This window comes from Cryptomeria japonica, chromosome 11 (assembly GCF_030272615.1).
Source record: "Cryptomeria japonica chromosome 11, Sugi_1.0, whole genome shotgun sequence".
NCBI lineage: Eukaryota > Viridiplantae > Streptophyta > Pinopsida > Cupressales > Cupressaceae > Cryptomeria > Cryptomeria japonica.
The window spans coordinates 327,007,809-327,028,776 of NC_081415.1; positions in this window are offsets into that span (position 1 = coordinate 327,007,809).

The window sequence follows — 20,968 nt, forward strand, 5'->3', positions numbered from 1 at the left end:
CAGTCACATTCTTAATATATTTTTAAGTTTCTTCAACTCTTCTATCATGAATTTTGATGAAGAGTGTCATTTTGTCAAACTTTGACTAATCAAATAGACCACCCCCCATCCAAATGTTTTCACATTGCTTGTGGAAATCTCATACACTGAACACTCTTAATTAAATGTCATTCAATTTCGACCACGTTTATGAAAGTTATGTTTTGTTATCTTCTGATATGCATTAAATTCTCTGAAGATGTTTCTTTGTAGACAAATTGAAACTAATGTTTTAAAGCTTACCACGTGAAACTTTGTTTTTTCTATTGAGCCAAACAGCTCTATGGGCCCTGCTCTGGACTATCGACTGATTAAGTATGAACACTCCTCTGCAACTTGCAAAAGTATTTAAAGCATTCACCAAAATCCCTGCTGAACACGGTCTCATGGCATTATGGGTACGAGTTAGGACTTAACCATGAGCTTTAAGCAACACGATGACTGGCTGCTCCATTATCTCTATCAGGTAGAACCTGCAAAAGCATTATATAAGACTGGCGTTCAACTAACACCTTGTAACAGTGGGTTCTGCTGCAGTAGGTGAACGAAGTTTACACAACAAGGCTAGGCTCAAGTCACATGGAAAGGAAGGTATCCCTCCTGTTCAAGGTAGCTACCAGCCACATATTTGCTGGATTTTTATTTTTTTTCTGGTCGCTGAGAATTGGGTGGTGGCTTGATTGTATATCATGGTTTGACATTGATGTTTGATATCGCTTTCACAATTTGTTGAGAGTGAATAATTAAGTAATAATTACAATGCGAAAATACAAAATTTTACTAAATTATTTAGGTGAATTGAATAAATAAAGTAGTTACTAATTGTTAATTTGGATATAAGATATGTGTATTAGATTATTGCAATAAATGTAGTGATGAATTTTGAAATAAAATAATAAAATTCGATGTATTTATTTTATGTTTAATGAATATATCACTTTGTAATTCATTTGTTTGAATGTCATAATTCTAAATTTTTTCACATGATTGTTATTGATCTATGCATTTGATTGTGTGGTGTTTGAGTCCATTTCTACGTGTGTAGAACTAAACTTGACATATGGGTCTACAAGTGCTCAAAGTTGCATGAGCCAACAATGTTAATTTGATGATTATTTGGTGATTTCGTCTCATAACCCTTGAATGCGTGGATTTAATGATCCTCAAAGGTGGCACTCAAAGGCATGGATTACACTTATATCAACAATTTCACACTTTATGACACATCCTACATCCTTTTTAGCTCCTTGACCATCTTAACCAACCTTTAAATTGAGTTCCAAGTTTTTCCACATGTTCAAAAACCTTTTGTAGATCCTTAATAGGAGGGTTCCCTGGGTGACTAATCTTAACAATAGGGACGACCTTGTTCTTGAAAATGGTGAACCTTACATCTTTTGGTACACATTATTTCTTTTAGCTCCAACCAATTAACTAGTATTATTTCTTTTGACCAAGAATTCTCTCTATCTAACTAAACCATCATTCCTCCCAACTATTTCTGTTTTCCCAATTAGTTTATGGCTCACTCCTGATAATACCCCAATGATCTCTCAACCATTCTCTTGTTCTCTCCCATCAAATTTTCTTGATCTTCGAATCAATTTTGTACTTCACTCCCAATTAGCCCCACCTATGATATTGATTTCCAAGTTGTGAATAGCACATTCTCTCTTGTTTTGACAAAGATTGATTATTGTATCTGCATTCTTTCTATCTTTTCTTCGATCTTTAATTCCCCAACAAATAACCTTTGTAGGATTGAATTCATGCATTCTAACCCACATTAGCATTCTTACACTCATATAGGACTTTGCGAGCCTTTTTCTTCTATTATCAAAGGTTCTACCATTCAATCATTATGCCACTAGTATTCCCTCAATATCCCTATCTTCTTTCCTATCATCAAGTGAAGGACCCAACTATTGTAGAGGATGAACACTATACTAGATCTTTGTAGATATAGGCTAGAAATTGACACTAGTGATTGATTTACAACTTCTTTATATTTGCTATGTAAATGTAGCTAGATTAGTAATTAGTAAACCCTTGTGTTGTAATGTCCCCTCTCTAGGTCGAAGTTTCTAGAGGGTGTTAGCCTATTATATGTTTCCCGTAGGCTAATGCATATGCTAAGGGGACCTTTTGAGTTATTTATTAATTAAATGCAAAAATAAGGCTTAATATTTTCAAAGTGCATTTAATTAATATTTAATTTAACTTTATTTGATGCCCATATATGGAGTAAGTGAAATATTACAATATTTATTTATATCGCTTAATGAATGGGGCATGTGTTAAAAGGGAATTATAAGAGTTTTGATGTTAATTTCCTCTCCTAGTTGGCATTAAAGTGGACCTCAAAAAAAATATAATATTCCCTTATGTATGGTGTGGGTAGTGGGAGACCATGTATTGAATTTAATGTGTTTGTTAAGTTTGGTGAACAGGAGAAGGAAGAAAAGAGAGGTCATTAATGATGGATAGGGCATTAGTGTGAATGAGAAGAGAGGGTTATTTTGACAGGGTTTTGAGTTGCAGAGCTTAGGGGGAGCTTCAATTTCCAAAAGACATTGTCTTTGTGGGTGAAAGATCTCACCAGGGCAAGGATTGATTTGTCTTATTCAGAGGCAATACATGGGTCTCATATTCAATGATTTGTGGTGCAGTTCAAAAAAGACTAAGGAAATGAATTATTATCGATGAAAAGGTGAAAGGAAACTAGGGCGCGATGCTTTCTTAATTTATGAGTCTTGGTTCCTTACGATTGGGCATTTATTTCCTCATCACAACTATCAAAGGGTTTTACATTGGATATTCTTTCAGGAGGAAATCGATAAGAGGTTTGAAAGAAGCCAAAGATTTGTTTGTTGGGTTTTTGTTTTTTTTAAATAGTAAAATGGAGCACTTGAAGTATTGTCATGGGAAATTTATTTAATGTTTTTTGCTGGCTGATTATTTCCTATTCGAAGCTTGGAGGTGAAAAAGGTAACTCTTCAAAAAAAGGCAAACTTTATTAAAGGGCAAATTTAGAAGAGCCAAATTTAAGAAGAGACACACCACTTTGGAGGGTTTTTGGTCTAAGGGGCATCTACTTGAAGAGTCATAAGCTGAATCAGATTCCTAAGCTTTAAGGAATAGTAGTCAAAGTCTGAAAAGGATTCGTTGCTTTTGCAGAGTCCTAAATGATTTAGGATTGTCATCCATCAGCCACTAGAGACAAATAGGTGTTTTAAAAGATTCAAAAATGACAAACATGAAAGACAAACTCATATGGAACAATAAAAAACAAGATTATTTTGGGCTTTAAGAGTTCTTGTTGGGAACTACATTAATCCTTGGTGACATGGAACAAAGCTATAGAAAAAATATTAAGCTTGAGTAGCAATGCGATGTTGATATACTAAAGTTTAAGTTTGTTTCAAAATTTTAAATACTATGATTTGATTTTGAGTGCATATAAGGGGTTTAACTAGGACCTTGAAATTGATATTTGAGCCCATCCCTTGCCTGGAAAGGTGGATTTCAGTCCTGAGTGGGAGTCCTTGTTGCTAATCATCTACTGTCATTATTTCGAGGTGATTTTCAGATTTGTATTCTTTAGGAAAGCAGTACACTCAAGGTTCTCTTTGTTAGACAATTCAAATAACCGGAAGACAACTAAGAGTGGGGGGGTGAATCAGTTGTTCATTAATCAATACCGGAACCCAAAAAATTAATATCAGAATGCTTAAACCAAATACCGGAATAATAGTTAAACCAATTAAGCATAAACAATAATCACAAAATAAATATCATCCACATGACACCAAGATTTGTACGTGGAAACCCCGGTAAAGGGAAAAACCACGGTGAGAAGCCTACCCACAGTCAGATAATACTTCTATAGTAAGTATGTGAATTACAATTGACGGGCTTGCACTTGCATGAAGGCCAACAGCCTAGAGCACACTGCTCATCACAAAAGGAGTCTCACTAACTACATAGAAATCCAGACTACAATTCGGAGAAGAGGTTGAACTACAAAGATAACATCTTCTATGTTTGAGTACAGTTTCGGTTAAGCTCTATACCGGAGGACTAAATCATCTTACATAAGCCCAATACGATCTCCAATGATCGACCAAATCCTCTGCCTGAATGATATTACATTATTCGCACATTACATCTCCATTTCCCATTACCATCTATCTGATCTACAATGAGATTTTTCATCATATATATACAAACCCTCAACCATAAACAATCAAGTCGGCCACTAGACAATAAGCCAATTACATAATTATAAAACATGTCAGCCTTAGACCAAACAAATAATATCCAACACATAAGACATCCTGAAAACACATCGAGAGGTCCAATCCACACGTTACATTAAACCGGTCCATAACCTATATCAGTCGGGACCCAATATAGGTCCACACGCTAAATCAATGATCTCCATCCGCCAAGTCTTGAACATAATCATCAACGAAATCCTAAAACTCCACCAGAAGTTGCACCAACTCCACTTATGCATATTATCAAGGACCTTCATCAAAAGCTCTGCCAGTGAAACCCTCGCCAGAACTGCAAGCCAAGCTTCCAAGCAAACATAATAGCATTCGATCACCAAACCAAAACCAACTGACTAAATATGAACATGAGTATCATGAATAATCCAATTCCATAACCAAATCCTACCGAAGCCTACCAGATCATGTCAGATCCAAACCAACCAGAAACTACTCAACCTACCTGGACCAGAAGGGTGTCGGTAAATCATCCAAACAACTAGTGTTGACATCAATGACAAAACATCAATGCAACACATAATCAATTCCTCCAATTGGCCAAGAATCTCCCCCTTTGGCATTGATGGCAACACTAGATGTGAAAAACATTTAAGTACCAAGAAATGCCAAACAAGTCTCCCCTAGTGGAAGACAACCAACAATCTCCTACTCAAAGATATAGCAATGAAGTTTTGAAACAAAGACCAAACTCCCCCTGTGAATGATATCTTTGTAAAGCTCTGAATTACATATATCTCTCCCTCTAATGTATACAACTCCTCAAGTTTTTTCTTTTTCACATCAATATCTCTCCCCCTTTGACATTAATGCAAGAAATCCGACAAAAATATAAACCATTGAAACACAAAGCGAACTACTCCCCCTAAGCAATAGCATCCCCACATCAGTACCAGAATGAAAAATATCTCTGATAATGCATACCAGACTGATGTCAAACCGCATCAATCAAGTCTCTACTGGAGGGGTAGAAACTCCTAATCTGTCTCTGAAGTATTCAAATGATTCTTTAGGCAAAGGTTTAGTGAAGATATCTCCAATTTTCTCTTTAGTGTTCACATAATCCATTCTAACTTCATTTGCTTCCACCTTCTCAAAAATTTATACTTGATAGATATGTGCTTTGTCTTAGAATGAAATATCAGATTCTTTGATATGTCAATAGCAGCAGTTATCACAGTGAATAACTACCGGTCCATTACAATCCACCTTTATATCCTTCAACATTTGCTTCATCCATAAAACCTGTGTACAATTAGTAGCAACAACAACATACTCAACTTCAATAGTAGATAAAGAAGTACATGATTGTTTCTTGTTGATCCATGAAACCAACTTCTTTCCAAGAAAGAAAGCTCCACCGGAAGTACTTTTTCGGTCATCAACATCTCGAACCCAATCAACATTTGTATATGCACATAAAGTAGAGTCATCATCCTTAGGGTACCACAAACCATATTCTGATGTACCTTGCAAGTATCTAAAAATCTTTTTCACCGCACTCTCATGATTTTCTCTAGGATCACTCTAAAATCTTAATACAATACAAACAACATTCATTATGTCAGGCCTAGTCTGAGTCAAATAAAGAAGACCTCCAATCATAGATTTGTATCTTGTAGGATTTACCGGTGTAGAAACATATTTTCTTGTCAATTTCTCACTTGTAGCCATAGGAGTACTTACCGGTTTAGAATCTCCCATACCAAATTTCTTCAAAAATTCCCTAGAATACTTAGTTTGACAGATGAAAATACCTTTATCAGTTTGAGTAATCTGCAAACCTAAGAAAAATTCCATTTCCCCAATCATAGACATTTCAAATTATTTCTCCAGATTGTTAGAAAATTCCTTACACAACTTATCTTCACCTCCAAAAATAATGTCATCAACAAATACTTTAATAATCAGTATATCATCATCAGTGACCTTATAATATAAATTGGTGCATTACCCTTAGTAAAACCAAGCTTCAAAAGATATTTATCCAACCTTGCATACCAAGCTCTAGGTGCCTGTTTCAATCCATATAAACTTTCCTTAACCTACAAACCATGTTTGTATCATCTGATAGTGAAAAACCATCAGGTTGCTCAATATAAAATTCCTCATCAATATCCCCATTCAAAAATGCACACTTAACATCCATCTAATAAACCTTGTAGTTCTTATGGGCAGCATAGGCAAGAAATAATCTTGCAACTTCAATCCTAGCTACAGGTGCAAAAGTCTCTCCATAATCAATTCCTTCCTTCTTAGAATATCCTTTACAAACCAATATAGCCTTATTCCTTACAACTTGACCATCATCATTCAATTTATTCCTAAAAACCCATTTAGTTCCAATAACATTCTTATTTTTAGGCCGGGGAACCAAAGTCCGTGTGTTATTCTTCTCAATCTGATCTAATTCTTCTTCCGATAGCTTTCAACCAATATTCATATTTACATGCCTCAATTATTGATACTGGTTCAACTTGTGAAATTAAATATACCTCATTAGTTACAGTCAGTCTTCTTCTTGTCATTACTCCACTGTTCGTATCCCCAATGATCTGATCTTCTGAATGATTCAATCTCACATACCTAGGAGCCTTTTGACTCTGTTCCTCTTCCCTATTCTTCAGTTACTGTAGAATTTTCTGATACTGCCACAATAACTGGTTCAACACTTTGTTCCGATAAAGGTGCTGCCGGTTCAGATATATTCATTTCCACCACTGGTTCCTTCTCATAAACTTTGATTTGACCTTTATTCAACACATCCACCTTGACATTAGCACTCTCCACAATTCTCTGTAATCTCTTGTTAAAAAATCTATATGATTTTCTTTCATTAGAATAACCAAGAAATATGCCTTCATCATATCTAGGATCAAATTTGTCAATGATACCATCTCTCGTGATAGAACATTTACTATCGAATATTCTGAAATAATTAACTGTAGGTGTATTGCCAAACCATAATTCATAAGTTGTCTTATCGGTTTCTCCTTTGATATGTACTCTGTTGAATGTATAAACCATTGTGCTCACTGCTTCTCTCAAGTAGATATGAGGTAGACTAGCTTCCATCATCATTGTTCTAGCAACATCCAAGATGGTTTTGTTATTCCTTTCCACAACTCCATTTTGCTGAGGTGTCTGGGGAGCAGAAAATTGTCTCCTTATACCATACATCTCACAAAAGTTATTAAACTCATCGGATGTGAATTCTCCACCATGATCTGACCTCAAACATTTAATCTTCAAACCTGTCTCAATGTCCACTTTAGCCTTAAAGATTGTAAACTTTTCAAATGCTTCAGATTTTTTCTTTAAAAAAGTAACCCACGTCATTCTAGAATAATCATCAATGATTAGCATGAAATACCTATCACCTTGAAAAATTAGCAGAGCCACACAAATCAGTATGAATAAGATCAAGAAAATCATTAGATCTATCTCTTATACTCCTAAAAGAGGTTCTGACCTATTTACCCATTTGACATTCTTTACATACCGGATTATAGGGCTTCACAATCTAAGGTATATCTCTAACTGCCTTAGTTGAACTGATCTTCACAATGCAATCAAAATTCACATGACACAGTCTTTTATGCCATATCTAACTCTCATCAATTAAAATATATTACTTTTTGTCTGTGTACCGGTTGCAATCTCCAAACCCGATTTATTAATGATTTTGCATTTTCCATCCTTGAACTGTAATTGAAATCCCTTATCCACCAATTGTCCTACACTCAAAAGATTATGCCTTAAACCTTCAACATAATAAAAATTGTCAATATTGTTCTTACCATCCAATGATATAGTTCCTTTTCCTTTGATCATACATGCTTTGTCATCTCTAGATCTAACTTGACCGCCATCAAATTCTTGCAAAGATAGAAACTTCCCTTTATCTCCAGCCATATGATGTGAACATCCACTGTCTATTACCAATTCATCCTTGTCTTCAATTTTAGCAAAAAGTGCCTTCTCTTCAGGTACATTCTCTTGCAGTGTCGGAACATCTTCCTTGATAGCCAGGAACACCCATTCCTTTCCATTGTCGGAACCACTAGCAGAGTCTTTTGTCGGTTCATCATCAGAATCAGTAATGCCTTCCTCATCCGCTATGTAGCGTGATTTGTCTATGTTTTTCCTGTACTTATACTTGTTCTAATATCCAGGGTTAGGCTTAAGTGATCTTCTAACTCTTTCTTCAAATCTTGAATTCCTTTTAGGACATCTAGATGCAAAATGACCAATCTTATTACATGCAAAACATTTAAAAGGTGCTTTTCCTTCATACTTACTTCCTATCGGTCCTTTACATACTCTTCTAGAAAATATTACTTCAAGTTGCTCAAATTCTTCATCTTCTCTCTTCATATCATCCAATTCCTTTGCATATAAATCTTTCCAATCTTGCTTACCATTTGATGATGCAGATGCATGAAAAGAAGGTTCAGACTTCACAGCTCCAGAAGGTCCAAATTCTTCAAGCTCAAAAGCAGATAATTTCCCAAGCAAGGTATCTCTGTTGACAGATGTATTAGCCATTGTTCTCAATTCATTAATAGCAGTAGCCTTCATCTTATAGGTCAATCGTAGGGCTCTCAGAACTTTAAAAAAAATTCATCTTTGCTCAGAGTTCCACCACAACATTGAATTCCCATAACAATCTCATTTACCCTTTCCATGAATGTAGTAATCCTTTCATCTTCTTCCATCTTCAGGCTTTTATATCTCACCCGGTAACCATCAAGTTTAGCGATATTCACTGTAGGATCACCTTCATTAAGAGTCTCCAACTTATCCCATAGAGCCTTTCCAGATGATTTGTCAGTTAATCCCATTATTTGTTCATCAGAAAGTGGACACAAGAGGGCTTCTCTTTCTCTACAATCATTCTCAAGCTCCTTATCCAAGTTTTCTAGGGGAGGATTTCCAGATGTTGGATTATGAGGTGCGACACCATTCTGTGTGATCCCCCAAATCTTCTTTCCAAGACATCTCAGATGAGTCTCCATCCGAATCTTCCATACTGTGTAATTTTTTTCATCAAGCCTAGGAATATCTCTCTGAAAGATAGCTCTAGATGAACTTGAACTGTTAGTCGCCATAGGATCTTCCTCAAACGGTTAAGCTTTTTGCAGAGAGGATCAAAGCTCTAATACCAATTGTTAGACAGTTCAAATAACCGGAAGACAACTGAGAGGGGGGGGGGGGGGGGGTGAATCAGTTGTCACAGATTACCGAAACTTTAAGCAATTAAAACATCAATACCGGAACCCAAAATATGAATACCGGAATGCTTAAACCAAATATCGGAATAGCAATTAAACCAATTAAGCATAAACAATAATCATAGAATAAATGCCATCCACATGACACCAAGATTTGTACATGGAAAAACCACGATGGGAGGCCTAACCACAGTCAGATAATACTTCTGCAGTAATGTTGTCGTCATTTTTGTTTTCAAAAATGAAGAACCATTACATGAATTTTTTGTGAAAAAATAAAAATTTTACTCTATGGCACGCTTCTCGAGGTAGAATTTTGACTAATCCTTGGCCTGACTTAATCCTCAGTCCATCCTTTAACCATGTTTCAAATTTTGTCGTATTCTGGATTCGTTTGCTATGTCTTTCCTTCAATTTCGGGTTTTTTCTGTCTGACTTCAGGTGGGAAATTTCTCTTGAATTACAAGTTTTAATGATTTCCATTGTTTTGGTCTTTGTAGGGAAATTTTTGACCCATTACAAGTGCACTTTATTGAAAATAAGAACTTGTAATTTGCTTTTTATTTCCCCCTTGATGCTTTTTGGCTTTTTAAGTTAAAATAGGGATTTTTTGGATAAGTTACAAGTAAATTTGTAATTCTTTTCTAAAACCTCTACTTTAATGTCTTTTGCTTGTAATAGGGATTTTAAACCTCTATTACATATGTGCAAGTTATTAAAACTTGTTGTAGGGATTTTATTTTCCCTTTACAAGTAATTTGTAACTTGCACATCTCTCTCCAAAACCTGATTTTGCCTAGAATTGAAATAAAGTGACATTTTAAACTTGCTATTTTGCCCAAAAAACCCGATTTTCTCCATAAAGTGCAAATTGGGGAATTTTAAACTTGTAATTGCATTTTTAAAACCCGATTTTGCCTTGTTGATGGAAAAAGTGAATTTTTAAACTTGCAATTGGATTTTTAAAACCCGATTTTACCTTGTTGAGAGAAAAGTAACATTTTAAACTTGTTGTTTGCTCTCAAAAACCCGATTTTCCTTATTGCATGCAATTTTAAACTTGTTGTTCTTTTCTAAAAATCCAACCAACAATATTGGAGGATTTTGTTGAAGATTTCCAATGATTTTTGTGAAGAAATTCAAGGAGGAAGGTGTTTTGGATTCCTTGCTATTTTCATGCATTTTCCAACTCTCTTCATGCCATTTGGAAGACGTTATCCCTGGTTTTATGGGGTTTTAACAACAAAAACATTTTTTGCCAAAACCACGATTTTCTTTCCCAAGTTGCCACGTTTTCATATCTTCTTTAGGTGTTTTTGCTTATTATGCTAAGGCGTTGGGGTTTGATGGAGGATTGATCACTTCTCATGCCATTAAGTTTGCATTTGGTGCTACGTTTTGCTGCCCAAGGCATTTTGTTAAAACGTGGCTAGGGTTTTTGAATGCGGTTAATTTCTTTTTAAGAGTTCTCCTTCCTTCTTTCAAAGATTGATCATCTTTTTGAAGAGGCATTTTCAGTTTGAAGCAAGGTTTGATTTCTTTTCTTTCTTTGTTTCATTTTCTTGTTTTCTTGTCTTCTTGTTTTTCTTTTCTGGTTGTAAATTTGTATATGATTATTTTGCCCCAAAAATCGGTTTTGTTAGAGAGATTTTCCCCTCGCAAGGCAATGTGTGGATTGCATTGTTCTTCCCCATTTTCCCTCTTTACTTGTATTCGGGATTTTAAATCCCGATTGCAAGTTGGATGAAAATAATTGTTCTTCCCATATGGTTAAAATAATTTAACCATCTTTGGTTGAAATTCCAAGTTGCAAAGATGAAAAATACCCATTCTTTCAAAATCGGGTTTTTAGAACCGGATTACATGTTGAAAGTTCTTCCCATTTTCTTGAAGACGATCTTCCCAAAATATTTTCATTTTCACTCATATTCATTTCCATCATCCGTACATACCATTTCATCCACTCATTTCGCACCTTCATTCATTTTTCCCATTTAAAGTCTACCTGCAGTCAACCATCCAGAACTCGAAATTGGTCCAAAATGCATTCAAAAAACAATTGAAAATGAGTTCTAAAGGTCCAATTACAAGTGCAAACTTTTAGTTACCCATTACACATATGAAGTTGCATGTTTGTTCTCCACAATCACAAGTTAATGCTCTTGTTTTTTCCACACATGTAATGCAACTTCCAAAACCCGAAATTCACTTGTGAGCCCATTTTTGCATCAATTTATCCCTTCCCTTGTCAGTTCCAAAACTTTCAAGAATGAAGGATGATACAAAGAAGAGGTACAACACCAATTCATGGCTGAGAGCATAGAATTCTTTCAAGACAAAGATGGTCATGCCATGAAAAGAGGAAGGCAACCCTTTCCCTCCTGAAAAGATAGTACTACCCCAAACAAGAAGATAAGGATGCAAGTTCTCATTCTGGTTCAAGATGTGTTTACCAATCCAAAATACTTCAAGTTCTATCATCCTGAAGCAACATGAAGATCATCACAGACAAAGGATGATGCAATTAGAGTCATGTCTTTAGACACATGGAATAGTTTTAGTTATGCATTTGTAATTTTGTTTTGACAAGTTACATGTAAAAAAAATAAAATAACTTTGTAATTGCAAGTTAACTCATTACTTGCACTTTTGTAATTACATGTAAAGCATCTACAAGTTGTGTTCAATTAAGATTGTAGTTGGAATAAGTCATAGTTAGTTATTGAATAAGTCAAGGTGGTTGAGAGAATCTCTCAAATTAGTTAGGATCCTCCCACCTTTTTCTCAAGGCTCCTCTTCTATAAATACTTGAGGGGGTCTATTGTAATTTTTATCTTTTTGAAAGCAAGCAAAAACTCTGCCAAATTTACAGCAAAGAAGTCTTTGAGCTTTCATGTGTAAATTCAAGAATTGAAAGGAATAGAAGGAAATTGCTCAAGCTTTGAGTCTTTGTGCTACATACTTGAGTTTGTGTTCTATATTATCTTTCTTGCAAGTGTTTCTTAAAGAGCTTAATCACATTTGATTTGCAGTCTTTGTGCTGCAAGTATTTGAGGTTAATATAGATTAAAATAAATATTCCATTGAGAGAAGTTGTAAGTCTTTGTGCTTTCACTTGTTCTTAAGAGAATTTAGGAGCAGATTTTGTGAGAAATAGTTGTGAGTCTTTGAGCTTATACTACTTCCCATTGTTTTAAGTAGAAAAGAATAAGATATTCCAGTCTTTGAGCTATTATAATTTGTTCTTGATAGAATTAGTATAGAAAATGGTAGATAGGACTTCATATAATCAAGTCTTTGAGCTTGATATTGTTGTCCTGTCACGAAGGAAGTGACGAAAGTCTTTGAGCTTTCAGGAAACTTCATTTCCTTTCTCTCATTTCATTTTGAAAGTTGTTACTTCTGTTTTATATCAAATCGCTATCACTTTTCTGTGAAGAGAAAAGGATATTGTCTTTCTTGAAATAAGAAGAAAGATTGTTGTCCCATCCTATTTTATTTTCAAAGTTGTAGCTAGATAGGGGAGCCTTCCCTTAATTGGGAGAGTTTTACTCACACGCTGTGGTTGAAACCATAATTTTGTATATTTCCCCGAGTGTACAAAATTTTCAATCAACAAGTAAGTATGTGAATTACAATTGAGGGGCATGCACTTGCAGGAAGGCCAACAACCTAGAGCACACTGCTCATCACAAAAGGAGTCTCACTGACTACATAGAAATACATACTACAATCCGGAGAAGAGGTTGAACTGCAAAGATAACATCTCCTATGCCTGAGTACAGTTCCAGTTAAGCTCTATACCAAAGGACTAAATCCTCTTACATAAGCCCAATGCGATCTCCAATGATCGACCAATTCCTCTACCTAAATGATATTACATTATTCACACATTACATCTTCATTTCCCATTACCTTCTATCTGATCTACAATAAGATTTTACATCATATATATACAAACCCTCGACTGTAAACAATCAGGTCAACCACTAGACAATAAACCAATTACATAATTACAAAACATATCGGCCTTAGACCAAACAAATAATATCCAATACATAAGATATCCCAGAAACACATCGGGAGGTCCAATCCACACGTTACATTAAACCGGTCCATAACCTAGATCAACCGGGACCCAATATAGGTCCACACACTAAAGCAATGATCTTCATCTCCCAAGTCTCGAACATGATCATCAACAACATCCTAAAATTCCACCAGAAGCTGCACCAACACCACTTATGCATATCATCAAGGATCTTCATCAAAATCTCTGCTGGTGAAACCCTCGCCGAAACCGCAAGCCAAGCTTCCAAGAAAACAAAATAGCATCTGATCACCAGACCAAAACCAACTGATTGAATATGAACATGAGTACCATGAATAAGACAATTCCATAACCAAATCATACCAGAGCCTACCAGATGATGCCGGATTGAAACCAACCAGAAACTACTCAACCTACCGGGACTAGAAGGGTGTCGGTAAAGCATCCAAACAGCTAGTGTTGACATCAATGAAAAAACATTAATGCAACACATAATCAATTCCTCCAAATGGCCAACACTCTCGATGTTTGCAATTTCATGGGTGAATTAAACACATTCATTTGTATTAATCTTTAATCATTGAATAAATTGGTGGAAGTAGTGCAAAAAATAAATTGGTCCAAAATAGGGTTGGTCATTACAGTGGTATCAGATTTTAGTCTGATATCTTGTAGCCTATTGGGATGAGTGATGTGTCCTAGCACTCATAACTACTATCTTGAAAGGCCCAGATTGAATCCAAGCCTTGAAAGTGACCTGGAGAATAACCCGATTTTAGAGTTTGGTGAAGGGAATATGGGTGATAGGGAACACTGAGACAATATTGCTCACAATGCGAGGGATGTTCTTAACGATTTTGCTAGAGGACAACGTGATACACAAAAAAGTATAGCCCAATTAGAAGATTTATTGGCACATTAGTTGATTAGAAATAACTATAATAACAACAACCATGACAATAATAACAGAGGGAACAATAAAAACAATAGTGCTAATAGGTAGAACTCAAAAAATAATGGGATTGGTTAGCAACATACTTTCAGTGGAACAACCAATTTTAGGCCTCTTATGCCTATTTTTAACCCCAAAAATAACATTCCAACAAACAATGAACCATCAAAATTAGAGTATCATGCACAAGTTTAGAGAGATTGGAATGGAATTGATGGTGAATTCAAGGGTGCAATGCTATTTCCTAAGTATTTAGCATTTAGGGAAAGGACTAGGCCATGAAGAGGTGGAGGTGGTAGACCACACAATCAGGAGTTGAACTAGAAAGTGGGAAAACTAAACATTCCTTTGATGGTTCTGGAAAAAAAACAGCTAGATCTTGCATTCAGAATCTGGACACGTATTTTCAACTTAACACAATGATTGAAGATTAAGCCATTAAAAATGCAACCCTAAATTTAGAGGGAAGTGCTCATGAATGGTGGCATAATGGACTCATTACCTTGGGCCATGATCAAATCGTCTTCTATGCAGATTTTACAAAGAGACTAATGGAGAGGTTTGACAAGGACCCTGAATTACACTTCAAAGAGTTGGCTCAATTGAAACAATGGAGTTCTGTGGACACATAAAATAGCAGATTTTCAAAGGTTGTCTTCGATGGTCACTGATATATCTAAAAGAAGGTTGGTGGTTCTTTTTATTGATGGGTTGTCCGAACCTTTGAGAGGTTGGATTAAGGCCCTTAACACACCCACATTGTAGGTTGCCATCAAAAGGGCATGGTACATGGAACCATCTACCTCAAAAAACAGATGTCAGTCAAAGGGGTTCTTGAGCAAGAAAGACAAGGATACAAAACACTTTCATAAGGACTCAAATCAAAATAAGATCAAAGTGGCTACAAGGCTAGAAGAAGAAGAAGAGCTCAATAAGCTTAAAAAGAAGAAATTATGTTTCCAATGTAGAGAGCCTTGGCACCCATCCCATAAATGTGCAGTTAAGGCCAAGGAAAAGCAAATTGAGTAATTTATATTAGATGAAACAACCTCAGAAAGATCATACCAACAAGTTGATTCAGAGAGAAGTGAAAAGGATAGCTCTTTAGATTAGTCTGAAAGGGAGCATGAACAAGGGGGAACACTTGCCCAAATATCTAGCCTCAAGAAAAGTGAATCTTTCAGAATTAGAGGAGTTTTATGTGGACAACGGATAATCACACTCATTGATACCGGTGCTACACACAATTTTATTAATGAGGGATTAGTTGCAAATATGGGACTCAAAATAGAGGATTGTGAGGGATTTAGAGTGATGATAGCTAATGGATTCACTCTCACTTGTACCAGAAAGATCTCAAACTTAAGCATCAAGTTGGGTGAGTATGAGTTCAAAAATGAGTTTTTTTGTGGTAGGTATAGGAGATACAGATGTTGTCCTTGGTATGGAGTGGCTTCAATATGTTGGGAGGTTCTATATGGATTTTCTTAAAATGAAAATGAAGATCAAATAAGAAGGAAAGATTCTTATTAAGAGGCATGACGAATGGTAGGCTTCAAACGGTGACCTTTAAGAGGATGGAGAGACTATTTACAACATGTGCAGGGGGAGTGGGTAGCAGAGTATATTATTTTGCCTTCAGACATGGTGTTGGCATATGTGCAGAATATGTTGACATGATGATATTGTGTTGTCATTGATGTCAATATGCTCAAAGAGAACCGGTATGATATTGTGAACCGACATATGTGAAAAAGTGAAGCGGTATGCTTGTTCAAGTGAACCGGTATGATGTTGTGAACCAGAACCAGTATGTCAGACCGAGAACCGGTATAAGGAATGTTTTGTATCTAGGGTTCATATGGAATAACTACCGGTTGGTAGTCTCAGCTTCAGGGTTTCCAGTTGAAGTGTTTTGAGCCCGTGTGTTTCAACTGATGGCATTGTGTGATGAGTTAGCATTGTAATAGAGATCAAATCGTGTTGCCAAGTCAACCTCATGCATGTGAAGGGTCTTGCATGAAGGAGATTGATCCTATCTACCTCGGGAATGTGCGAAGTCTTTGCAAATGGTGGAGAACACGTGATGGGTTATCACCTCCAAGGAGAGGTGAAGAACGAACGATGGAGAATGTCTTGAGATCTGTTCAAGACCGTTGTATTCAAATGAATAGTGTTCAATGGTCAGGATTGAACTGACTAAATTTCTCAACCTAAGTGTTTAGGGTTTAGGGTGTATGCTACCGACCTATCTGTTTCCTATAAGGTCGATGTGATGTTTCATGCTGAGGGTGTTGACAAATGTTATGCGTGTATCTATGTGCAAAGATACGTGATTCTTGCCAGACCAGTTGAGAGGATTGATACCTGCATAGTGTGTGTGCAGAAGGAAGGAACTAAAGCGGATCTACTTTGGCATTGAGTGCTATTACCAGATCATTGTAATACCTGTTGATCTCTAATCACTTCAATAGTTGAAAAATACCTTAACAGGGTAGCTTTAACTAGCTTTCTATAAATCCTTTAACCGGGTGACTCAAAGCCATTGAGTTCATAAAATCCTCTAACAAGGTAACCTCTAACAGGGTTTAACCCTTAACTGAGTATTCTAGCCATCCCTTAAATGGGTGATCCCTAACAGGATTGGTTCCTAACAGAATCTGTTGTAACAGTCTTTAACCGGACTAGGCTTCTAACAGAGCGAACTTCTAAAGAGTTCAAAACAGCTTGTGGGTACTCATCCCCACTGTTGTTTTTCCTAGTTGGGTTTCCACTTGAAAAATATGTGTGTCATATGTGATGTCTTTTTCATGTGGTGCTTTGTTGTTTTCTGTCAAGCAGTGAATTATGTTGATCTAGCTAGTTATTGTATCTCTGATGATAGATTATATGTTTATGCATAAGAACAAAGTGGAAATGAGGGAGTAGATTGTATGAAGAGTTAAGAAGATTAACCGGTTCATGTCTTTCACAGTTGCACTATGTTTAACTAGTAGTAATCTGGTTTGGACCGGTGTTAGGGATTGCCAGTAGTTTTTAGTCTGCAATCAAACCGGTTCAGGAAAAGTTTTTGTGCCTGTACTGCTTCACCCCCCCCACCTCTCAGTACCAGTTTGGTACTCACTTTTCATCATTGAGTTATCAATTGGTATCAGAGAATCCTCCAAGTCCTATGTGTTGTAAGCTTAACCGCTTGAGGGAAAGATCCTATTGTAATGATGAAGAGGGAAGGTCCAAAGTTCAACAGAGATAACTTTAAAATATGGAAGGACAGAATGAAGATATACATCAGAAGCATGGGTGCTCAGCATTGGAGCTATGTTGAGAATGTTTATGTTATCCCTACCGGTACTCTCACCGATGACCAAAAGAGAGAGATTCAGGAGAATGGGCAAGTCATGGAAGCCCTAATCAGTAGCTTATCTGACATTGAGTTTATTGATGTCCAAGATAAAGACAATCCCAAAGAAGTATGGGATACTCTTGAGAATATCTATGGCGGTGATGAGCATGTAAAACAAGCTAAGGAAGAAAGCCTTAGAGGGAAGTTTGAAGACATGCAGATGGTTGAAGGTGAGACCATTCAACAATATGGAATACGAATCAAAACCGTTGTTGGAGATATCAAGAGTGCAGGTGGTAAAATGGAAGATTCCACTGTTGTCAGCAAAGTTTTGAGATCCTTATTACCAGTCCATGCAATAAGGGTTGCTACTATTTAGGAGTTGAGATCAATAGACAAGACTAAGGTATCCCTAGACTCCATCATTGCAAAGTTGATAACCTATGAGCTAAATAGTTTTGATGGCAGTGTTCAAAAGACCGAATTAGCTTGTAGAGCATCTGCTGCACCATCCAGAAAAGGAAAAGAAGCAAGCACCAACGGTGAACCAAGACAGAGTAGAGAAATGGATGATGAGGAGATTCTGATGGAATTTGAAGCTCGTCTTGCCAAGAGACTTCCCAAGGGAACCGGCAAATACAAAGGTAAGCTTCCTTTGAAATGCTTCTCTTGTAACCGGATAGGACACATCACTATAAACTGTCCTAATGGTGATAGCAAGGACAAACCGGAAAGGTTCAAGAAATTCAAAGGAGGAAACCAGAGAAACTGTTTTGTAGCAGTTGATGAAGGTGTCACAGATGAGGAATCAGAAGATGAAGAAAATGAAGATATTGTGTTTGTTGCAGTCAAAGAGGATGTGTCAGACAAAAAGGCTCCTGTCTCCCACTTTGATAATTCCAATGAGTGGATTATCGATAGTGGTTGTTCTCACCATATGACTGGTGACCAGAGCAAGTTTATATCTCTAGAAGAGTATGATGGTGGGGTGGTTCATTTTGGTAATGATGCACCATGTATGGTCAAAGGCAGATGGTCCATCTCTCTAAATGGAAAGAGCAGTGCTAACAATTTGTATTGGGTGGAAGGTCTCAGACACAATCTATTGAGTGTTGCCCAGCTAAATGACAGTGGACTCACTCTGGAATTCAAAAATGGAGTCTGCAAAATCAAAGGAAAGGATGGTGAACTGATGGTCACTGGTATGCAGACCAAAGGTAACTTATTTTAGCTGAATGCAAATATAAGTACATGTCTTATGGCTAAGTTTGATGATAGCTGGATATGGCATAGAAGACTTTGCCATGTAAACTTTGATAACATAGTAAAGGCCAGTAAGATCAAGGCAGTTAGAGGACTGCCGATGCTGAGCAAACCAGAAAATCCTTTGTGCAGAGAATGCCAACTGGGGAAAATGTCTTCCTCAACCTTCAAAGGTAAATCTTTCACTGCTAACAACTTACTTGATCTTGTGCATACTGATTTGTGTGGTCCTATGAAAACTAGGAGTGTGCAGGGAGATAGGCATTTTATGATTCTTACAGATGATTGCTCAAGAATGATGTGGGTCACATTCTTGAAGGACAAGTCTGAAGCCTTTGGAAATTTCAAAGCTTTCAAAGCACTGGTAGAAAAGGAAAGTGGTAGAAGAATCAAATGCCTTAGAACTGATCAAGGAGGGGAATTCACTTCCAATGAGTTCAACAAATATTGTGAAGAGAATGGCATCAAGAGGCAACTATCTGCCCCCCGGACTCCACAACAGAATGGCCTAGCAGAGAGAAACAATCGGACTGTGGTTGAAGCGGCTAGAACTATGTTGATCCAAGGAAAGGTCGCTCACAACTTTTGGAGAGAAGCGGTGAGCACTGCAGCCTACACAATGAACCAGGTACTCATCAAGAAAGGAAAGGATAAGACTCCTTATGAGTACTAGACCGGTAAGACACCAGTGGTAAGCTACTTCAAAGTGTTTGGTAGTAAATGTTATATCAAGAGGAGTGAACATCAAAGCAAATTTGATGCTAAATGTGATGAGGGAATATTCCTAGGGTATTCCACTAAGAGCAAAGCTCTCAAATGTTTCAACAATAGGACTCAGAGAATTGTTGAAAGCATCAATGTTAGGGTTGATGAAAAACCTGAAAAATCAGAGGAAACCGATAGAGAGCATGTAGGAGATGAACTGGTAGTAACCTTCTGGGAACCAGTTGCTAATCAACCCAGTACCAGTAATTGTGCTCCTACACCGGTAGATGCTGATGCTGATGAAGATGAGGATGATGAAGAAAAGCAAGAGGAAGTTGTTAAGAACATACCTAGGTATGTCAAACTCAATCATGATCCAAAGCAGACCATAGGAGACAAAGATGTAGGAATTCTTACAAGAAGAAAGGTCAGAGAAAGCTCATGTATGATCTCTAAATTTGAGCCTAAATCATTCAAAGAGGCACATAAAGATGAAGATTGGATCAAGGCAATGGAGGAGGAACTTGACCAGATAGAAAAGAATGGTACATGGTCCTTGGTACCCAGACCGGAGCATAAAAATGTCATTGGAACCAAACGGATTTTCAGAAATAAGCTAAATGAGGATGGCACAGTGGTAAGGAACAAAGCCAGACTAGTATGTAAAGGATATGGCCAAGAAGAAGGAGAAGACTATGATGAAACCTTTGCTCCAATAGCAAGATTGGAAGGAGTTTGTATGCTTCTTGCATATGCGACTTTTAAAGGATTCAAGGTATACCAAATGGATGTAAAATCTGCATTTTTAAATGGAATACTTGAAGAGGAAGTGTATATAGAGCAACCAGATGGGTTTTCCCTATCAGAAGACAGTGACATGATGTGTAGGCTACATAAAGCCTTATATGGACTGAAGCAGGCACCAAGAGCATGGTATGAATGCTTGCACTCTCATCTTGTGAAGATAGGATTTGAAAGAACAAGTGAAGATAGTAATATCTACTTGGAATCAGAAGGAGATCAGATTCTGATCTGCGAAGTATTTGTTGATGACATAATCTTTGGTGGAGATGACAGGATGAGTCATGA